Here is a 19,779-nt window from a genome sequence, read left to right as displayed (position 1 = left end):
GCTGCTCAAGGGGCCTCTCCCTCTAGCCCAGGATGTAGAGGACCCGTGAGGACTACACAAGTGCAGGGGTGGGTGCGGGGGTGGGTGCAGGGGTGGGTGCGGGGGTGGGTGCAGGGGTGGGTTCCCTCTCTGCAAGCAAACAACCAGCTCAGATAAAACCAACCATGACCACATCGCAGGTGGGTGGCACCTGGGTCACCCTCCAATCACAGCCCCTGGAGCAGTTTCCAGGTACCTGGCCTCCACCGTCTATTCCACTCACCTCCCGCTGATGTGGACAACTTTAGAAATAAAGTGCCAGGGACCCCAGACCACCAGGCAAGAGCCCAGGTGCCCCCGGGAAATGCCACCACCCACCCCACCAGCAGGGTGGGGTCTAGCTCCTGAAACAGTCTCCTCCGAGCAAGTGCTGCCTTTCTTCACAGCCCAGGCGCCCTCTTGGTTGTTCGATAAATCCCCAGGTTCTGCACCCTGACTCATGTAGATGGGAGTTTCCCCCCACCCCCCCCCGCCCGGTTCTCTGTCTTTCTGCCTGGCTGGGCCACAGATGAGTTCCCCCCAACCAGGCAGACAGACGGAATTGGACTTTTAGGGTCAGAGGCAGCCAGCCTGAGACGGAGTGCGGTGGGGGGTGGGGAGGGTGTTGGGACCCAGGCAAGGGGGTGAGGACATTCCAGGGGAGGTGAACTGCTTGTTTCCTGGGAGGGTGAGACAAAGAACTGAGCTCTTCCAGATTTTGCCGGAAATGCAACCAGAGCTATTGATGGGGTTGAGGATGGGGTCTTTCGGGGTGGACGAGTCCCAGGAGCTGGCTTCAGATTACTGGTTAGCGCAGGTCAGATGAGGAGCTGCCCCCACAGGTGTCACTCTAGGTGCCCACAGCAGGGACAGCACCCCCTCTCCCTGCCCCGCGGGAGCTGGTCGCCTCCCACTTCCTGCCTGCAGCTTCCCCTCCTCCCCCTCCCCACCTCTCTCTGCCCCCTCCCCACCTCTCTCTGCCCCCTCCCCACCTCTCTCTGCCCCCTCCCCACCTCTCTCTGTCCCCTCCCCACCTCTCTCTGTCCCCTCCCCCGTGCAGTGGCCTCAGGGTGGCCACCCACCCGCTCCTCCCGGGGGACGTGAGAATGTTAGCGAAAGCACCGTGCCCTTCCCCTCCACCCTCTGGAGCCTTCAGGGCAGCCCCAAAACGGTCCCAGTGTCTCCCAAGGGGTTGGGGACCCCGGAGTCTGAAATCCAGCTGCTGGTTCACAGAACTGGCCTGGCCTCTGAGCCTCTGCACCGACCCTCCCACCCCATCAGGCACCTGAAGCTGATCCAGGACACCAAGGTCTGTTTGTGTTGGGGGGCTGCCAGCTCCTCAGAATCTGGCCCAAGATGGTTTTCATTAGAGGAGACACCCCACCAGAAAGCATCCCAGAGATACCTAGAGACCCCCTGTGGCTTCCCCAGAGTGTCCCCTCCCCTCCCCCCTACCTGACAGACTATCACGCCCACAGCACGGACCCCCGGGGTGCTATCCTTTCTAGAAAGCAAGTTCCAAAGGTCGGGTTCGGGCCTGCTTGGCACAGGGAGGCTTAGATAGAAAGCGGGACTCTCCTCTGCCACTGCCTGCCAGATCCCGGCGGGCTCCCGGTGAGGCTGGACCCGCTTCCCCACCCCCTCCTTCGTGCGGTCCTGATGAAGGCGCCGCGTTTTCCACTCCAAGACGCACAACTGCTGTGGGGTTCCTGCAGAGCCCGGGCTTGTCCCCGGGAACTGCTCTCCTGGGACGCAGGGCGGCGGCGGCCTCCCGGAGCCCCCGGCCCACCTGAGGCCTTGGGGGCGGGGTCCATGCGCCGCGAACCCCGCGGAGCCAGGCAGGAGGAGGCGCGTGTGGGCACAATGGGACCCCGCGTCCTCAAAATAATCCTCGCCGCTAATTCCCATTCCAGCAGGAAGAGGCCGGCGCCGCTCACATCCACCCCATTTTCCGCGGAAGGGGCTTTAACAAAGCTTTTCTTTTGATTTCACCCCAGCGGGCGCGCGATCCCGCCCGGCACACGCCTGGCCTCCGAGTCTGTCCAAGTCAGGGAAGGAGGGAGAGGGAAGGAAGGAGGCGGAAGGAGGCGCGTAAAACGGGAGAGGGCTGGAAATGGGCACGGGGGAGGGGAGGGAAGGGAGGGGAGGGGTGCGAGAAGGGGCCGCAGCCCCCCGGCCCAGTCATCCAGCCACATCAGGTGTGCGTCAGGTCAAGGTAATAACCTGGTGGCGGTGACGGAGGGGGCCGGAGAATGTGCTAGAGCAGGCCGAGCCTCAGACAGTCCCAAAAGTCAGAGGAAACTCCCCACGTCCTGGCGCCTCCCACTTGCTGTAATTCCCTGCAGTGACCCATCCCTCCCCCAACCAGGGCAACGCAGGACCCACCAGGCCCCGGCCCCAGCCCCCTCTGAGCCTTCCACCCACTCTGCCCAAGGCGACACACAGCCCAGCCCTGGAGCCTGCCTGTAGCCGGGGCACCGCACCACTGGCTCCACCCTCACCCTCAGCCGCCAGCCCCCGTCTGTCCCTGTCCAGCCGACTCGCTCTCTATAAAACCCGAGCAAAGGCAGGAGACGCTCCCGCCTCAGAACAGCAGCAGCACCGCGAGCTCCTTGCAGCTCCCTACGGGGCGGGGGTGCAGGAGGCCACAGCGGTGACCACCAGGGCCAGGGCCCAGCAGGCTGGGAGCTGCTGGCGGAGTCCTCACCAACCCAACCGAAGTCCAGTCTATCTGCCTGATGGTCCCTTGTCCTGGGGACCCACAGGCTTGCAGGGCCTGTTTTTCTTGAAAAGAAGATAAATTATTTGGGTCACTCTTATGAGTTCATGGTGCTGTTTGGCCTTTGGCAGCTTGGCTCGGCCAAGCTGGAGCAGGAGGAGACGAGAGACAGGCAGCCTGGCGGACAGGCGCAGATCCTGGGCTCTGTGCTCCCGCAGCCTGGCTCCAGCCCCTCGCCCAGACCCTGGCGCCGACCCCCAGTGGAGGAACTGCCCATCAGGGTGGGTTACTCGGCTCTTCCTTCTTGTGTGGGGTAAATGGACCTCCCTGTCCAGTGCCACACCCCTCCCAGGAGGCTGCAGGAGATACCCCCCAGGGGCGCTCCATCAGATGGTCCGCCTGTGTGAATAGGCCTCCTTGGGGAAACCCTGGAAGAATTGTTAAATATCTCAAGGTGGGAAGGGGACGTCAAGGTCATCAAGGCCCACTCCAGGTGGGGCACGACCCTCCCCACTTTGGGCTGCCCTTTCTTTCTCCAGGGCGTGAGGAGCAGGCCATGTGGTCTGGACTCACTGTGTGACCTTGGACGTCATGTCTGCCCCCTCTGGGCCTCCAGAAGTGCCACCTGTATCCGTGGTGGGGGAGGCTGGTGAGGGTCCCCAGCCAGACTGCTGGGTTCGGCCCTTGCCTTGGGAGGTGAGGGTGGGAGGCTAGGGCAGTGCTGAGCCCGGGGCTGTGTCCTGCTTAGCCCTCTCCTTTCCCAAAGAGCGGTAGAAGCACACGTTGAGCACCTGTTGCATACTAAATAGGAAGAGAATTTTTTTTCAGGGGGAGCAGGCTGGGGAAGGGAATACTTGTTCTTGTCCACATGGAGGGGCAGGAGCGGAAGGTGTCACAGACAGATCAGGTCCATAAGGGCCAACTTCCCAGCACCAGCCCCTTCCTCCTCTCCCACCCCCACTTCCCCATCTCACCCCAACTTCACTTCTCCCACATCTTACTGCATCCCCCACCTTATTCACCATCCCACGCCGGCTACGTGGCTGCCCCCACACAGGACCACCTCCTAGGGCCTCCCACCCCCACTCTTATATTCTTGAAACCACAGACATGGAACCTTCATGCACCTGTAAGCTTAGAACTTGGCTGACTTTCCAAAGTGTTGAGCCACAAGAGGCCTCACACCTTTCCTGGAAGAGGAGCCAGCCCCAGGCCAAGCCTGGCAGCTTCTGGGCCGGGACAGCCTCTTCCAGGACCCCCCGTAACCCAGCCTGCCGGACCAGCCCGCTGCCCCATTGGGAAGTTGCCTCCCTCCCCCTTGTCTCGTGGCCACTCCTGGATCGCAGCACCCCTGGGGGTCAATGCACAGGGAGCTGTTCACCACATGGCCAGACCAGGGGTGTCCCTTCCTCTTGTCCTCCATGGTGTATGTGAAGAATAGTGTAGGGAGAGTCCCTGCAGGGCTGGCTCTGGCCCCAAGGCATTTGCCTGGGCTGCTATGGCAAAGGCCTGTCCCCACATACCATGAGACGTCCCTTGTGGAGGGCTTTGGATCAAGGGCTCCCCATGGCCCCAGGAGACATGTGTTCAGTATGAGGAGAAAGGCCTGGGCTTGAACCCTGAACTCCTGCTTCACAGCACGTCCTGTGACCTCCCTGTACTTAGTGTCAGCCACTACGAACCTGGTTATCCCTGCCAGAAACTTTGGGGGCTCCAGTGAAAGGAAGTTGGCCTCTCCCCCACATTAGTGCACCCACAGCCCTCAACCTCAGGGCCACGTGCTTGGAGAGACGCCCACTCCTGCACCCCAGCATCTCTGTGCACACCTAGCATGCCCTGGTCCTTCCCATCACGACCCTCCCCACATTAGCCATGCAGTGCCCCTGTGATGCCCACCCCAACCCGGGAGCCCGCACCCAGCCTGGCCCCAGCTGGCAGCCTCCTCGTGGTGTTTGCTGGATGATAAATGAATAAATGGGGGCCTCCTGGATGCTTAGCAAATACTGCCTGAATGAAGGAACGTCGCGCCAATACAGACACACGAGAGTACACAGACCATAAAAGTGGCCGTGACAAGTGCTGATGGGCTGATAAGAGATCTCGGCGCATGGAGGCACTCCGCACGTCACCATGGTGGGCCCAGGGAGGCAGGAGAAGTTTCTGCTCACAGCCAGGTTTGAGAAGGCCCTGGCAGCTCTATGGCACCCTCTGCCTATGCACCACGGGCCCTTTAGTTCTGACTGAGGCCCCTTTCTTGCTATGTGACCTTGGACAAGTCACTTAGCTTCTCTAAGCCTTGCTTTGCTCACCTATGAAATGTGGACAATAACTATGCCCACCTCCAGTGCCCATTTCAGGAACCAGAGGCAAAGCATGAAGGGCCAAACACAGAAAGTACTTCCCGTGGGTTGGGCGCAGTGGCTCACTCCTGTAATCCCAGCACTTTGGGAGGCTGAGGCAGGCGGATCACGAAGTCAGGAAATTGAGACCATCCTGGCTAACATGTTGAAACTCAGTCTCTAATAAAAATACAAAAAATTAGCCGGGCATGGTGGCGGGCACCTGTAGTCCCAGCTACTCGGGAGGCTGAGGTAGGAGAATGGAGTAAACCCGGGAGGCAGAGCTTGCAGTGAGCTGAGATCGCGCCACTGCACTCCAGCCTGGGTGACAGAGCGAGACTCCATCTCAAAAACAAAACAAAACCAAACCAAAAGAAAGTACTTCCCGTAGGCCAGCCCATTGGAGCCCCTCACGATGCGGGCCTCGAGATTAGGGTCTGCCCTGCATTGTAAGCCCCACTTGGTGACCTCCAGCTCAGTGGACACAGCTGCATCTGACTTGAGTGTCCCCATCGCCGCTGCCCCACACAAACCCCAGTCACACAAAGCCCCACATCTGGCCTCACCCGCCAAGGGCTCAGGTGACTGCCCCCCAGCAGATGTGAGAGCTGAAGGCCAGGGGTTGGGATGGCAGCACTGGCCCAGCTGTCTCTGTCCGCTGCTTCTCCAGCCCTGATGGCACCCTGTGGGCCAGCAGTCCCTGGACCATTGCACAAATGAGCAAATGGAGGCATGGAATTTGGGGACGTACTATGCTCACTCAACCTGACTGTGACTCAGAGTCAAACTGGACCAGAGGCTGGGGAGAGGGCCCTGCCCTGGCTGGGGGCCATGAACACAGAGGGGTGAGAGAATGGGCATGCCAGGCTGGGAAGATCGCCCAGGCCCGGCCGCAGCCTCCGGTCGCTGCAAACCTGTGTCCAGCCTGCCTCAGTCAGGGAGGGAGTCCCAGGCCTGCCCACCCACAGAGGCTGCTGTGACACTCAGGTCTCCTGTCCCCAGGTAGCCCCAGGTCCTGAGCCCCTATGTATACTGCTTGGGCCTAGGGGTCAGGGCCCTAGAAGCAGACGCCCCCGGCAGCGTTTCCCGGTGTCTGCTGGATATGACCCGGGGCCAGGCAGCGAGCAAGGGTCTCCCAGGTAGGCTTTGTATGTTTCCTTGGTTTATTTTCAGCTGAGGGACAGGCCCTGGGGCACAGTGACTGTGGTGGAGTTGGCCTTCCTGCGCTGGGAAATGGGGTAGCAGGGGAGAAGGGTCCCCAGAGCCCCTGGAGGGGTGAGGGAACCCATGGAGGAGGGTCTCACAGCCCTGGCAGGGGTGGGGTGCTGGGCCAAGGCCTCCATCCTGGGGACAGACCTGAGGACGCATGAAGGGCAGGGGCTGCTGGCCAGGAGCCACCAGGCATGGGAAGGGGCACGAGGACCCTACAGTGGGAGACTGGGAAGTGGCAGGGGCTTGACTGGCAGTGCCCTCCCTGCCCCCACAGCCCCACGGGCAGCTCATCAGGAAGCTCCAAGGTCCAGGGTTCCTCTTGCCTGTGGCTGCGGCATCTGATGCCTTCCGCCCTGGGGACACCAGCGGCCGCCGACTCCCAGTGAGTGGCTGGCACTGCCGGGAAGGACCGGGAACCTGGCCCAGGCCTCCCAGGTGGCCGCTGGTGCTGGTGGAGGGAGGAGCAGACTCGCCAGCTGGTTCTGAAAAGTGAGCCCCGGGATGGCAAGAGTACCCGATTCAGACTAACGGGGGTCTGAGATTCTGGGCCGCAGTGCTGAGTCTACACAGCGAGGTGCTTGGGCTGACACTCAGGCTTTGTGAGCACCTACCAAGCACTCTCAGCCATTCCTCACGATGGCCACGTCGGACGGGGCTATTATTACCCCCAGTTTTTAGATTAGGAAACCAAGGCACAGAGAGGTTAAGTCACCTGCTTGAGGTCACACAGCTGCTTAGAGACCAACTGGATTCAAACCAGGGGGAGCCTGGCCCAGAGTCCACACTCAAAGTCAGGACCGAGTCTCTACACTTCGCCCCACTCCAGCATCGTTGCCTTCTACCCTCTAGGTTGCTATCAAGACAGGATGACAGCTCAAGGACAGGTGTCCCAGGGAAAGACTGGCCAAGCTCAGGGCCTGGAGACCTAGATGCAGGGGGAGGGGTGGCTTTGAGGAGGACCCCGAATGTCGCAGGGAGGGAGCCGCGCAGGCCCCAGCATAACCTGGCCTGGGTCCCAGTGATGCAGTCAGAGCCAATGCGCGCGTCAGCGCCTGGAAATGACACTGGAAGCTCAAGGCCAGTGGTAGCCCTTCCTGCAAACCGGACACCCCAGGGGATGTCTGGGAAGTGGGGAGTGGCCTAAGCGGATGAAAAACCTGGGGCCCACAGCTCAGAGTTCAGGTCCTAGCCATCGGCCCCTGTCTCTGTGCCGCTGTGTCCCTGCTTGTGCAAGGGAAGGACAGTCATGCCCTCTGTGCGGGGTGGGCAGGCAGTGTCTGTGGGAGAACCAACATCACTAAAGCAGAGAACACGGGAGGCCCTGGCCCAGGAGGCCCTCGGGGAAGGGCAGTTGCTTCAGGAAGGAGGCTGGAGGGTCCCCTTGGTGCAGGAAGCCAGCTCAGCTGCCCAAGGCCCAGATGGGGAGGGGTGGGGGGACATGGAGCCAGGCCCCCTTCCAAGGAGCCCTGTGCAGATGCACACAAGGACAGGGGCTGGCCAGCCTGGAGGCCCAGCTGTGTGGCCTGGGGCTGCTCTGGAGAGGGTGCCAGCTTGGCTATCTCGGGGCCTTGAACTTTTATTCTGTTTTGCAATCAGTTCAGAAGACGGCATTTCTAGATTCCCTTCTTATCACAGAGAAACTTCTAGCACAACAATAGCTGATTGTACTGCTCTCCAGGGTGCGGCTGCGTTCCTGGACATCCCCCACCTTTTTAATTTTTTTTTTTTTGTGGTATCTTTGGAACTATAATGGATCTCATTGTGATTGGTCTGTTCAGGGGACAGTGTGGGTGAGTGGTCTGTTCAGGGGACAGTGTGGCCCTTGAATTTAGAAGCATGAAAGGGTAGTAGGGGCTGGGGAGCGGGCGGCAAAGGAGGGTGGAGTGGGAGGGAACCCGGAGACAACCCGCGAGACAGCCAAGAGACATCTCAGAGTAACTCAGCGGCGTCATGCTGCATAACGCACCTGGAAACAGCATCCCGTGGACTGGCTGGGTTTGAAAATATGTACTTATTTGTCAAACCACCAATGTTTATTTTTGTTCAGTTATTAAGAAATAAAATCAGTAGATAATTTTCACTCCCTGCCCGTGCCTGGCCGGTAGGACTCAGCAGCAGGTCTCATCTGAGTGTGATGTAGCAGCAGCCGGTCAGACCGTGTCCTCGGGAGGCCGCCTGCTGCTGTGTGGAGCCAGTGGCCAGGACCTGGGGCCGGGGCACCAGAGCCAGGACAGGCCCAGCGCCTGGTCGGCATAGCTATGTGGCCCGGGAACACTGGCTCTCCAAGGTGCAAGGTCTGTGAGTGTGTCAGGTGGGGAGCCTGGCCTGCTGGGGGAACCCCCAGCCCACAAGTAGGTGCCGGCCACTGGCGGGAGGTCCTACGCTAGGCCTCACAGTCCTGCCTCTGGCCCAACAGCCTGGGCCCCAGGAGGGCACTGCTCTGGGTGCCACCTGCTGCCACAGTCCCCTCAGCCCCTGGGGACTTCCTGCCCCACCCGGCTCCTGAGAAAACCCTGGGAGGGATTTCTTAGAATGTTCAGCAGTTGCTGCCCAGCCCAGGACTTGGCAGGAGCCCCAGTGTCCGGAAGAGGGAGCAGATCAAGTTCTGAGGCCGGGAAGCCAGGCATGCGGGCAGGGAGGCCACGGGCCAGCGTGGTGCCTGCCGGGTGTGGACGCTGGGACTGCCACTTCGTGGTGAACGTCCGGTGGGCCTCCTGCCACCCTGCCCCTTGGTGCCCTTGTCTGTAAAGTGGCACCTCCCAGGCCCAACTCTTCCTTCACTGGCTGGCCAGGATTCAATGGCGGCAGGTTTCGCTGGCATGTAGCGCCATGCCTAAGACAGAGAGATGGCTCACAAATGGCTGTCACTGTTGTTAAAGAAATAAATATGCTTAGAGAAAATGGCATTTACTGCCTTCCAGGCATTTTCTTTTTTTTTTTTTTTTTTTTTTTTTTAGACGGAGTCTCGCTCTGTCACCCAGGCTGGAGTGCAGTGGCTGGATCTCAGCTCACTGCAAGCTCCGCCTCCCGGGTTCACGCCATTCTCCGGCCTCAGCCTCCCAAGTAGCTGGGACTACAGGCGCCCGCCACCTCGCCCGGCTAGTTTTTTTGTATTTAATAGAGACGGGGTTTCACCGTGTTTGCCAGGATGGTCTCGATCTCCTGACCTCGTGATCCGCCCGTCTTGGCCTCCCAAAGTGCTGGGATTACAGGCTTGAGCCACCGCGCCCGGCCTTCCAGGCATTTTCACCGGCTTTGTCCCATTCAGTCTTCCCAGCACGATCCCAGCTCAGAGCAGGGAAGGGGACTGGTCAAGGCCGCCTCCTGGTCAGCTGTCTGGCCAGTGTCCTGGCAGGGGCTGAACCCAGCCGCGTGGCTGGCTCAAGGGGCCATGTGCCACGGAGGCTCACCTGTCTGAGGCTTTATTTCTGCTCTGAGACCCCTTATCAGGGGCAGGGGCACCCCAAGGTCCAGAGGACAAAACACAGACATCAGAAGAGACCCCTGCCCCAATGTCATCTTCCCAGGTAGCAGGGGCCTCCGAGAGCTTGGGGTCTTGGTGACCAGGAGGGGCAGCTGGGGAGGGGCCCACACAGGGGACATTCAGAGGCCACTGGGCAGGGGGTCTGGGAAACAGAGGACAAGGCTGGCTCTTTCACCGGCAGGGCAGGCAACCTTGCACTCCATGGAGGCCCTGCTGGACTCGCTCTGAGACAAAGCTCCTTGTCACTGTCCCATGCAAGAAGGCCTGGAGGGGGCACTGCAGAGCAGGCACAGGGTCCACCAGACACCTTTGGAGGCCCTGCAGAAAAGCCAAGGGTTCTGAGAGCTCAACTCAGAACGAGAGGGCTTTCCTTTCCCAGCAGCCTTGGGTGCCAGGGAGGTGGGGAGCTCAGGCCAAGGGAAGGCCAAGGGCTGAGGAAGCACCCAGGATCCCAGGAGAAGCTGGCAATACATGCATGAGCACGTCTCGTCCTGGCTCCTGGGACAGCCAAGAGCACCTGTCCCCCGGTGTTGTGGACAGAGCCTGTGAACCACCAGGCAGAGCCATGCATGACGAGGCTGTGGCCTGGCCAAGAACAGCCTGTGCCCCAGACATCAGAGAGGACATGGTGTTTGAGAGGTGGAGCCTCCAGAGCAGGTGGGGACAGCCAGGAAGGCTTCCTGGGAGAGGCGATGGACGCTCCTGCTGGGCAGAGGATGTCTTGACGTCTCTCCTGCTAGCACACAGACTGCATTAGGAGAGCAGCTGAAGATGGCCTGTGGGGACACCCAGACACCTGCCAAACAGGTGGCAGAAATATCTAAGCTGTTTTTTCCCCAAATAATATTTATTTATTTATTTATTTATTTATTTATTTATTTATTTTTTGAGGCAGAGTCTTGCTCTGTCGCCCAGGCAGGAGTACAATGACACGATCTTGGCTCTCTGCAACTTCTGTCTTCCGGATTCAAGCAATTCTCCGTCCTCAGCCTCCTGAGTAGCTGGAATTACAGGCACACACCACCATGCCCGGTTAATTTTTTGTATTTTTAGTAGAGATGGGATTTCACCATGTTGGTCAGGCTGGTCTCGAACTCCTGACCTCAGGTGATCCACCCATCTCAGCCTCCAAAGTGCTGGGATAACAGAAGTGAGCCACCATGTCCAGCCTCAAATAATGTATTGAAGGGAAGTTCACATAACATAAAATCAGCCAGTTTAAAATGTACCACTGGGTGGCATTTAGTATACTCACAAGGTGGCACAGCCATCATCTGCAGTCGCAGAACATGCTGGTCACCCCAGGAGGAAACACCCACTCATTCAGCAGCTCCTCTTCACCCCACAGCCCCTAGCAACACTGATCTGCGTTCTGTGTCTATGGATGTGCCTATTACGGATATTTCATATCCTAAGGTATTTTAAAAAGAGGATTAAAAGGCCGGGCGCAGCAGCTCATGCCTGTAATCCCAGCAGTTTGGGAGGCAGAGGCGGGCGGATCACCTGAGGTCAGGAGCCCGAGACCAGCCTGACCAACATGGTGAAACCCCGTCTCTACTAAAAATACAAAAAATTAGCCAGGCATAGTGACACACCCCTGTAATCCCAGTTTCTTGGGAGGCTGAGACACAACAATGGGTTGAACCCAAGAGGTGGAGGTTGCAGTGAGCCGAGACCATGCCTCTGCACTCCAACCTGTGTGACAGAACGACACTCCATCTCAGAAAAATAAATTAAATAAAAATAAAAAGAGGATTACAGAGCCAAAGCAGGTAACTGGATTCCAGTCCCCAGCGCACATTTCCAGCTGTGTGGCTTGTGCACAGCACTGCATTTCCCCCCATCTCAGTTTTGTCATCTGTAAAATGGACATAAGAATGTCCACAGTGGGGCTGTCGCGGGGATACAGGGCTCATCCAGGCAGAGCGCTGAGTGCGGTGTCCCAAGGCCATGGTGCGTTGTAGCTGTTATTGACACGGGTGCCGAGTGTCAGGTGTCAGGATGGTGTGGGACGTGGACAGCCAGGGGCCTGGGAGAGCAAAGCCTGGAACAGCAGACCTGGCTCTCCACAGAGCACGGCTCATGCATGGAACTTTGAACAGGCCACAGAATCCTTCCAGGTCTACGTCTGCCCCTTCCTACCTCTGTGATGCTGGGCTTCAGTTTCCCCATCTGTGAAATGGCAATGTAGACCTTGTAGTGCTGGAGGGACTGAGCCTGGCATCGTGGAGGGCAGAGGGGTGAGGGGGTGCTCAGGGAAGGGTAGGGCTGTGGTGGGGACCAGGGAGGCCTTGAGGGCAAATTCCTGGAAGGCATAACAGCTGGCCGATGCCAAGGCCACAGTGATGGGGAGTTGAGGGGGAGAAGGGTGGGTCTGGGAGCAGGCAGACAGCCCCGGTTCTGCTTTTAAGCAAGTGGCTGAAGGCCTCCTGTGCTGACTCCCCTGGCAGGTGATCCATCAGCTCAGCTGTTACTGTCCGGAGCCGGCAAGGGCCCATAAATGCGCCCGCCCCCACCCCCTGCAAATCAGCCAGGTTTTATGTTGTAAGAACACTGTGGGGCGTCTCAAACACACCACTAATGACAGGCATCATGAAGCAATAAAAGTGATGGGGCTGGTGGGAGGGTGCTGGCGGGAAGGGCGGGGGGCTGCCGGTGCCCGGCTCCCCTGGCGGCTGCAGGAGCTCTCCGAGAATTGATTAGTCTTGGACGTGCTGACCTTTTTGTTCTTGAAAAATTGCTTTTGAGCAGCTGAGGCAATAAAAGTGAATTGATTCAGAGAGAACGAGGATGAAATTTGCGTTGGGCAAGGAGCAGTGCATAAACGCCAGTGATGTCAGCACAGCCGCCCCCAGCCCCAACTCCCGGGCTATAGGAGGGCAAGCCCCGGAGAAGCCGGGCAGGGTAGGTGCTGTGGGGAGGGCCGAGGGGCAGTGGGGTGGGCAGGGCCTCCTCAGAGGTTTCAGCAGAGAATGGAAACCGATAGCGAAAAGGGGAAGGCAGAGGGACGGAGATGAAATAAAACCAAGTGAGAGCATACGGAGAGGAAGAAGCCAAGAGAAATAAACACCCTGCAAGAGAAGCAAGGGAGACTTAGGCTAGACCTCGGGACCGCAAAAGGGAGGAGCTGGAGGGGACCTGGGGCAGGAGTGAGAATCACATAAGCAGTCACAGGCATGACAGCCACACTCATCCTCACAAAGCCTTGTTTGTTCCCATTTTACAGAGTGAGAAAGCCGAGGCCCAGAGAAGTCAAGGAACCTGCTCAAGGTCACGCAACTGGGACGTGGTAAAGCCCCACTAAGTCCGTCTGAAGCCAGGCTGGGGCCTCCAGTGAGTGGGAAAAGCCTGGAGGGGGCGCTGCAGAGCAGGTACGGGGTCCACCAGAGGCCCTCGGAGGCCCTGTGGAAAGGCCAAGGGTTCTGAGAGCTCAACTCGGACCTTGGCAGGTGGGGAGCTCGGGCTGGGTCACCATCGGCATTGAGAAGGCACTGGGGCAAGGGAGTGTCCCCAGGGTTCCAGGTAAGAAGCCACAGAGAAGCATCACAGGCAAGGTTTCCGGGTGTGGAACGATGGTGCTGGGGCTCAGCCACCCTGGCCAAATGCCCCCGCTCCTATGCACCCCACTGTCAGCACCTAAGCCCATTTCCTCACCAGAGCCCTTGGGAAACCACAGAAGCCCAGGTGTGTAAAGGCAAAGGGGAACGCTCGCCCACCGCAGAGCCAGCCGGGAAGTCCTTGCTGGAGCTGCTCTCCGGTGCTGGGGCACCTGGGCGGCCACATGCTGCCACCCAGGAAGGCAGGAGACCCAGGCTCCTCCCCAGGATCCTGGCAAGCCCCTTCCCTTCTGAGACGATAGAGGCGGCAAGGCCTCCCCGGACTTCTCTGGGGGCTGGGCGTGTGTCAAGTTCCCGTGTTTGCAGGTGCCTAGGGTGGGTTGCTGCATGGAAGCCTGCCCCAGTCCCAAGAGAGAAGTTAAGCCATGTTTCACCCCTGCTGCTGCCCAGACCCCTTTCTTCCAGGATCCTGGCACAGGCTGCTTGGCCAAGTTCATGGGCCCCACTCCCGGGTTTGGTGCCAGTGGGTTAAGATGGGGACGCTTGTAACTTTTCGGTTGGAATGTATGGCCTTGAGTGGTGACTAAACGCCAAATCAGGCTGGTGTCAAGGGTGGTTAATGTCTCCCCAAAATGCAGGCACTTCATGGGGGGGTCCCTAATCACAATGACTGCCAGCAGCTCCTAGCCTGGGCTCTGTGGGCCATCAGCTCCCAGGGTCCAGGAAGAGGCATGTCCGCTGCTGCCCTCAGTCCCCAGCTGACCCCAGAGGGACCAGCCCAGAGTTGGATGTCACTGGACATCCTGGATCCCACCTGAAAGGACCCTGCCACCCACCACCCATGGGCACTGCATTTTGCCGAGCCCCGCCCAGACTCTGGTTTGTGCCTCAACAGATGCCTCACACCTGCAGGCCCTCGCTCCCCAACCAGCGCCCGGAGAAGGCCAGGGAGGCCTTGCCACCTCTATTGTCCCAGAAGGGAAGGGGCTTGCCAGGACCCTGGGGAGCAGCCTGGGTCACCTGCTTTCCTGGGTGGCAACACATGGCTGCCCAGGTGCCCCAGTGCCGGAGAGCAGCTCCAGCAAGGGCTTCCCGGCTGGCTCTGGGGTGGGTGAGCGCTCTCCCTTTGCCACCTGCACCACTCCCCTGTCTGCTGCAGGAGGGGTTTCGCTGAGTCGCGGGGCACCCCTGCCCCATTTAGGGCTCCCCGGGTTGCCAAGCGCCACTGGCTGTTGCCAGTGGAGACGTTTGCGCAAAGGCCCCCCTGGGGCATCCCCAACCCAGACAGCCTCGTGGGGCAGGGGGGCGAGGAGGGTGGGCTTGGACCCCCACGATGCGCTGGGAAGCTCCCTCTCCCACCCACCCCTGTGAGTCCCTCCCACCCGTCCATGCCCCTCGGACCCTCGATGGTCCTCGCGTGCCCTTTCTACTCAAGGGGCTCAGGAGGATGACAGGAGAACCCCCAGGCTCCTCCCGGCCTCGGCGACCCTCCTCTCCCCACCAACATCTGAGCAAGACTTACTGGAGCCAGTGCAGGAGAGAAAGCTGTTGTGACCATCGCCAGCCCAGCTCAGTCCAACCTCCTGGCTGTTTGCCTGCGAGGGCCCCAGGAGGACAGGAAGGGACGTATTTCAAGGGAGAAGGGACGTTTCCTTACAGGGAAACAAGCTGAGTGGTCCGTGACTTACCTGAGGCTTTACTGCTAGGGACAGGCAGAGCTGGACTGGGGACCCAGGCTGCTTGACACCCGGAGAGGGCTGCTCCTCCCTCTGCCCACTTGGTGACTAGCTTGCCGGGTAGCACCGGACAAGGCTCTCTCCCTCTCTGGCCGCTCACTCCCAGCTGTAGAGAGGTGGTTCCTGGATCAGGGAGCAGGGCCTGCCTAGGGTGCCGGCCTGGGCTGGGCACAGGGCTGAGAAGCTGCTACTCTGCCCCGCCTCCAGGAGAGGTCCTGGCACTGCCAGCCCATGAATAAGGCCTGGCAGGGTGCCGGGCGAGAGTGTGCAGAGGTCAGCGGGGAGGGCCGAGTGGCAGTGTTCTCGGGACTGGCTGCCAGCTGCAGCTGGACCTGTTTGCCTGGGCTGGGCTGTCTCACTTCCCCTGCAGCGGAGAGGCCGCTGGGGAGGAAGAACAGGTGTGGGCAGTGCTTCAGGGGCCTTGAACTCCAGGATGGCCAGCTCCTGCCACAGGGGACCCAGCCAGCAGCGGCCAGAGGCCTGGGAGCCAGTGCTGGAGCCGAGGACAGGGAATGTTGCGAGATTAGTTTGAATCCCTAGCCCCCTTTCCCTGCGGGCCTGGCCTGGGGGGCTAACACAGGCTGCCACGGGAGGTCTCTTGCCCTGTGTGACAGGGGGTCCCAGCCTGTGGCCTGCAGCCATCGACACCACAACAAGATCCTTGCCTGGGTGTTCTGCAAAACCTCAGGAACCCTGTGGCCACAAACACTGCGTGAAAGTCAACCAAGTAACCCCCTGTGATTATTCATTCATCTGAGGTTCGCTCAGCAACTTTCAGGCATCTCAATCCTGTCGTGATAAAATGCAAATTCCTCTGACAGCGTTGTGGGATTGGGAGTAAGTGTTGCCGTTAGCAGATACCTGAAGTGCTACTGTTATTTCAAGCAGGTGTGTGACTTTCTATGACTTTAAAAGGGACCCTCCCACCTTCTGGGAAGCCAGCCCCCTCTGATCTAGCCCATGTACTCACCACTACCCACATCCGCCTCTCTCCCTGGCACCCAAGACTGCTGGAAAAGGAAAACTCTCTTGTAGGGACAGCCCACCTGTCCTGATGGAGGCCATGGGTCATCCCCTCACCACACGGCCTCACTGGGCTGGGCCCTGCTGCATGGCTTGGGAAGGGAGGTGCTGCTCAGGACCTGAGACAGCACAGGCCGACCACCCCATAAGGATGGGAAGGATGTCAGGAGTCCACACTGTGGCACAGGCCAGGGAGGGTGGGCATCCGGAGGGGGAAGTGGAGGCTTGAGCTGCCCTGAAGGAGAGGGGTGCGGGTGGGCATTGGGGTGGATCATGCTGTAGTGGAGAGGTCTGGCCAGAGCAAGCAGGCAGATGCAGTCACGGGGAGTCCAGCAAGGTGGACAGCCCCTTGCCCTCATCCTGTGCTCAGTGGTGGGGTGCACTGCAAGCTCCTGCCTTCATCTGTCCCCCATACAGCACCACACCCACAGACCGCCTTGCCCTGCCCTGGATGCAGGAGGACACCTGCACCTCACAAGCCAGCTTGGACAAAACCAAACTAGAAAAACGAAATGCCAGGGTGCTGTACTGTGCCTTCCACTGAGGAGGTGACTCGATGTGTGGATGGCGGCTTGCCTCTGTGTCTGTGCAGGGCGGGTGTGTTTGTGTGTACACCATCCACAGACAGGTGCTCGGTGTGCAGTACATGCACACACACACTCACACACGCGCGCGCACACACGTGCACACATACACAGACGTGCACACACATACACACACGTGCACACATGTACACACACGTGCACACATACACACGCACACACATACACACACGCGCACACATGCACACACACGTGCACACATACACACACACCCACACACATGCACACACATGCACACACACACATACACACACGCACACACACGCATGTGCACACATAGAGGACATTTGGGTCAATGTCTTGCCAGGGTCTGTTGGTGACACACTAAGCCCTTTGCAAGGGAAGGGACTTTCCAGGGACCTTGAGCAGTGTCCAGTGGAGAGGCAGTCATCTCTGCCTGCAGCCAGAAGTGGCACCTCCCCGCCATTGTGCACAGGAGAGAAAGGACACAGGCTCCCTGAGGCCCCACGCTTCCCACAGACACCCCCCTTCCCGCACAGTCCTAGGCAGCTGGCATTTTGGATCAATCCACAGTGGCTTTAGTGGTTGACCATGGCTGAGAATATTTTGGGAACTGCCTTTTAGAATCGGTTGACAAGACACACAGACGCTGCTGTCCCAGTATCTTGCAGCCTTATCTAGGTTCACCTTGGTTTTCTCTGGATTGGGCAGTAACTCCCCCTTCCCAGAGGATGGCTCACCTTTGTGACCCCACCTGGGTGGCTCTTTCCAACCATCATCTCCATCATGGGAGAATGATGGTTTCCCACCAGAAAGGTCACCCGGGTCACATTTGCTGGGATTGGGGAGAGGAGTTCCTGATGCAACCCTGACATCGGCAGGGCCACGGCACCACGCAGGAAGGCCAAGCCAGCTGGAGAGGCCACAGTCCTGAGGTGTGTGTCACCCTGATGTTTGTGGAGCCCCTTACAGCCAACGCTGGTGATGCTGGGGACGCCCCTGTGGGAAAAGGAGATGAGTCCCTGTCCTTGGGGAAGAGCTTGCGGCTGTGTTCTTCTTGGCGGGCACCATGGCCGGGAAGGGGAATACAAATTCTGTCTCACCATTTATAACCCCTCCTTCAGGCCTCACAGTGAGGACCCGTCCAAAGCAGAGCCATGCCCAAAACAGGAAGCATGGTGCAAGCACAGCTCACCGACGGCCATTTAATATAGGGCTTCAAAATGCCCAAGAGACCTTTGTGAGTCCATTGACTTGAAATGTCTAGAACGGGCCAATCCATAGAGATAGGAAGCAGATTTGTGGTTTGCCCAGGGGCCGGGGGCAGGAGGGGAATGGGAGGCAACTTCTCATGGGTACAGGTTTTCTTTGAGGGGAGATGAAAGTGTTCCAGAATTAGATTACAGTGATGCTTGCACAACGGGAAATTTACTAAAAACTATTTAACTGTGTACTTTCGATGGGAGAATTTATGGTATGTTAATTATATGTCAATAAAGCTGTTAAATATTTGAAGTCTCATGGGGAAAGGTTCCTGAAGGTATTCATCGGTATGTACATTCTGATTTCATTGTTTAAAAAAATATGTGCTCATATATAGTAGAAAGACTAGAAGGAAATACACCGAACATTAACAGTGGCTTTGTCTGAGTAAAGGAACCAAGAAAATGTTTTATTCCGCATGTGCGAACAGCCAGGGGGCAGGATCCGTCTAAAGTTGGGGTGACACTGCCATCCCAGAGCCCAGCCTCTGGACCAGCTCCTCCCTGCCCAAGGTGACCTGTGACTCAGCTGCGGCGGCATCCAGCAGCCAGGAGTCAGCCCCTCCCTGGGGCCGGAATGCTGTGGGCCTGCGGGGCGGGCAGGTGAGGCCAAAGCGGGCGTGGCAGGCAGGTGAGACCTGCGGGCCCCTCTGGCTGTGAGCTCCAGCCGGCTCCCCTCAAAGCAAGCAGGCAGGAGCCGAGGCAATTACTGCACAGGCAGGCGGGCGGGCAGCACCCCTCCCTCATTCCCGAGGAGAGGTCACCCCCGTGCCCTGGCCTGGCCCAGGAGCATCGTCCAGCAGCACAGTGGCCAGGCTGCGCTTGACCCTCCAGGAGGGGCCAGGAAGTGGAGCTGGCCCAAGAAGGAGGTGGGCAGGGGGCTGGGGCTGGGGCCTGGCCTGACTCTCGCTCTGAGCCCCCAACAAAACCACAGCCCCTGAGCCATGACGTTGCCTGTCTTGCACCCTCTCATCTGTCCTCACCTGGCTTTCCACCTCCACCCCCAGCTATATCCAGAGCCTTCCAAAGGGCTTCAAGCCCTTCCTCCACCTGCCCCTCAGTCCCCCAGCCCCTAGCCCCACCTCCTTCTCCTGCCTCCCTCCTGCTTCCTCACTAGCTTCCTGCTGCTCCGCAAGCCCTGGACCCAACTTCCACCTGTGGCTTCATGCTGCCACCCTCTCCCTGACAGTCGGTTCCTCCAGACATGCTTGTGCCTGGCCTCGCCACCCCACCCAGCTTTTCCCCAAGGTCACTTGCATGGCAGCCTACCCTGACCACCCACCCAAGCAGGTGCACACACATGTGCACACACACATGCACACGCACCCACAGGCCTGCTCGCCCAGCCCCTCCCTGTGCTGCCTCTCCCCAGCTCCGATCTGTCCACCGTGTTTTGCCACCTGGTCATTTTGCTGGCTGCCCAGCTCTGCTGTTAGGACAGAAGCAGCACAGGGCAGGGAGTGCTGCCTCCCTGTTCCCGGTTGTGCCCCACAGCTTTGCAAAGGAGCTGGCTCAATAAATAAATGGTGGATGAATGAATGAATGAGTGAATAGATGGATGAGTGAGTGAATGAATGGATGGCTGAGTGAATGAATGAATGGATGGCTGAGTGAATGAATGAATGAGTGGATGAGTGAATGGATGAATGAATGAGTGAATGAATGAATGAATGGATGGACGAGTGAATGAATAGATGGATGAGTGAATGAATGAAGCGGGGCAGTGGTCCCGCCTATCACCTCTGGGCTGTGCACACAGCCTTGTAAGGGAAAGTGCCTGGGGAGTGGGGTCATTGCTGTAGGCACCATCTGAGTCACTTGGTTATTCCTGGCCACAGAGGACATCCAAGGCTGGAGTGGGGCTGA

The 19,779-nt window shown here is 59.0% G+C and overlaps 1 long non-coding RNA gene across 1 annotated transcript; it reads right to left on the bottom strand.

Annotated features, from left to right (window-relative positions):
- Positions 1 to 10,625: 10,625 nt before the first annotated feature.
- LOC103879032 lies at positions 10,626 to 15,880 on the bottom strand. Its single transcript, XR_639443.3, has 2 exons — positions 15,018 to 15,880; positions 10,626 to 11,944 (listed from the first exon to the last, which is right to left on the bottom strand). It is a non-coding gene; the product is annotated as an uncharacterized LOC103879032 (long non-coding RNA).
- Between the last annotated feature and the right edge of the window lie 3,899 nt (positions 15,881 to 19,779).

Source organism: Papio anubis, chromosome 17 (assembly GCF_008728515.1).
Source record: "Papio anubis isolate 15944 chromosome 17, Panubis1.0, whole genome shotgun sequence".
Lineage (NCBI taxonomy): Eukaryota > Metazoa > Chordata > Mammalia > Primates > Cercopithecidae > Papio > Papio anubis.
This window is presented reverse-complemented; position numbering and strand designations above follow the sequence as displayed.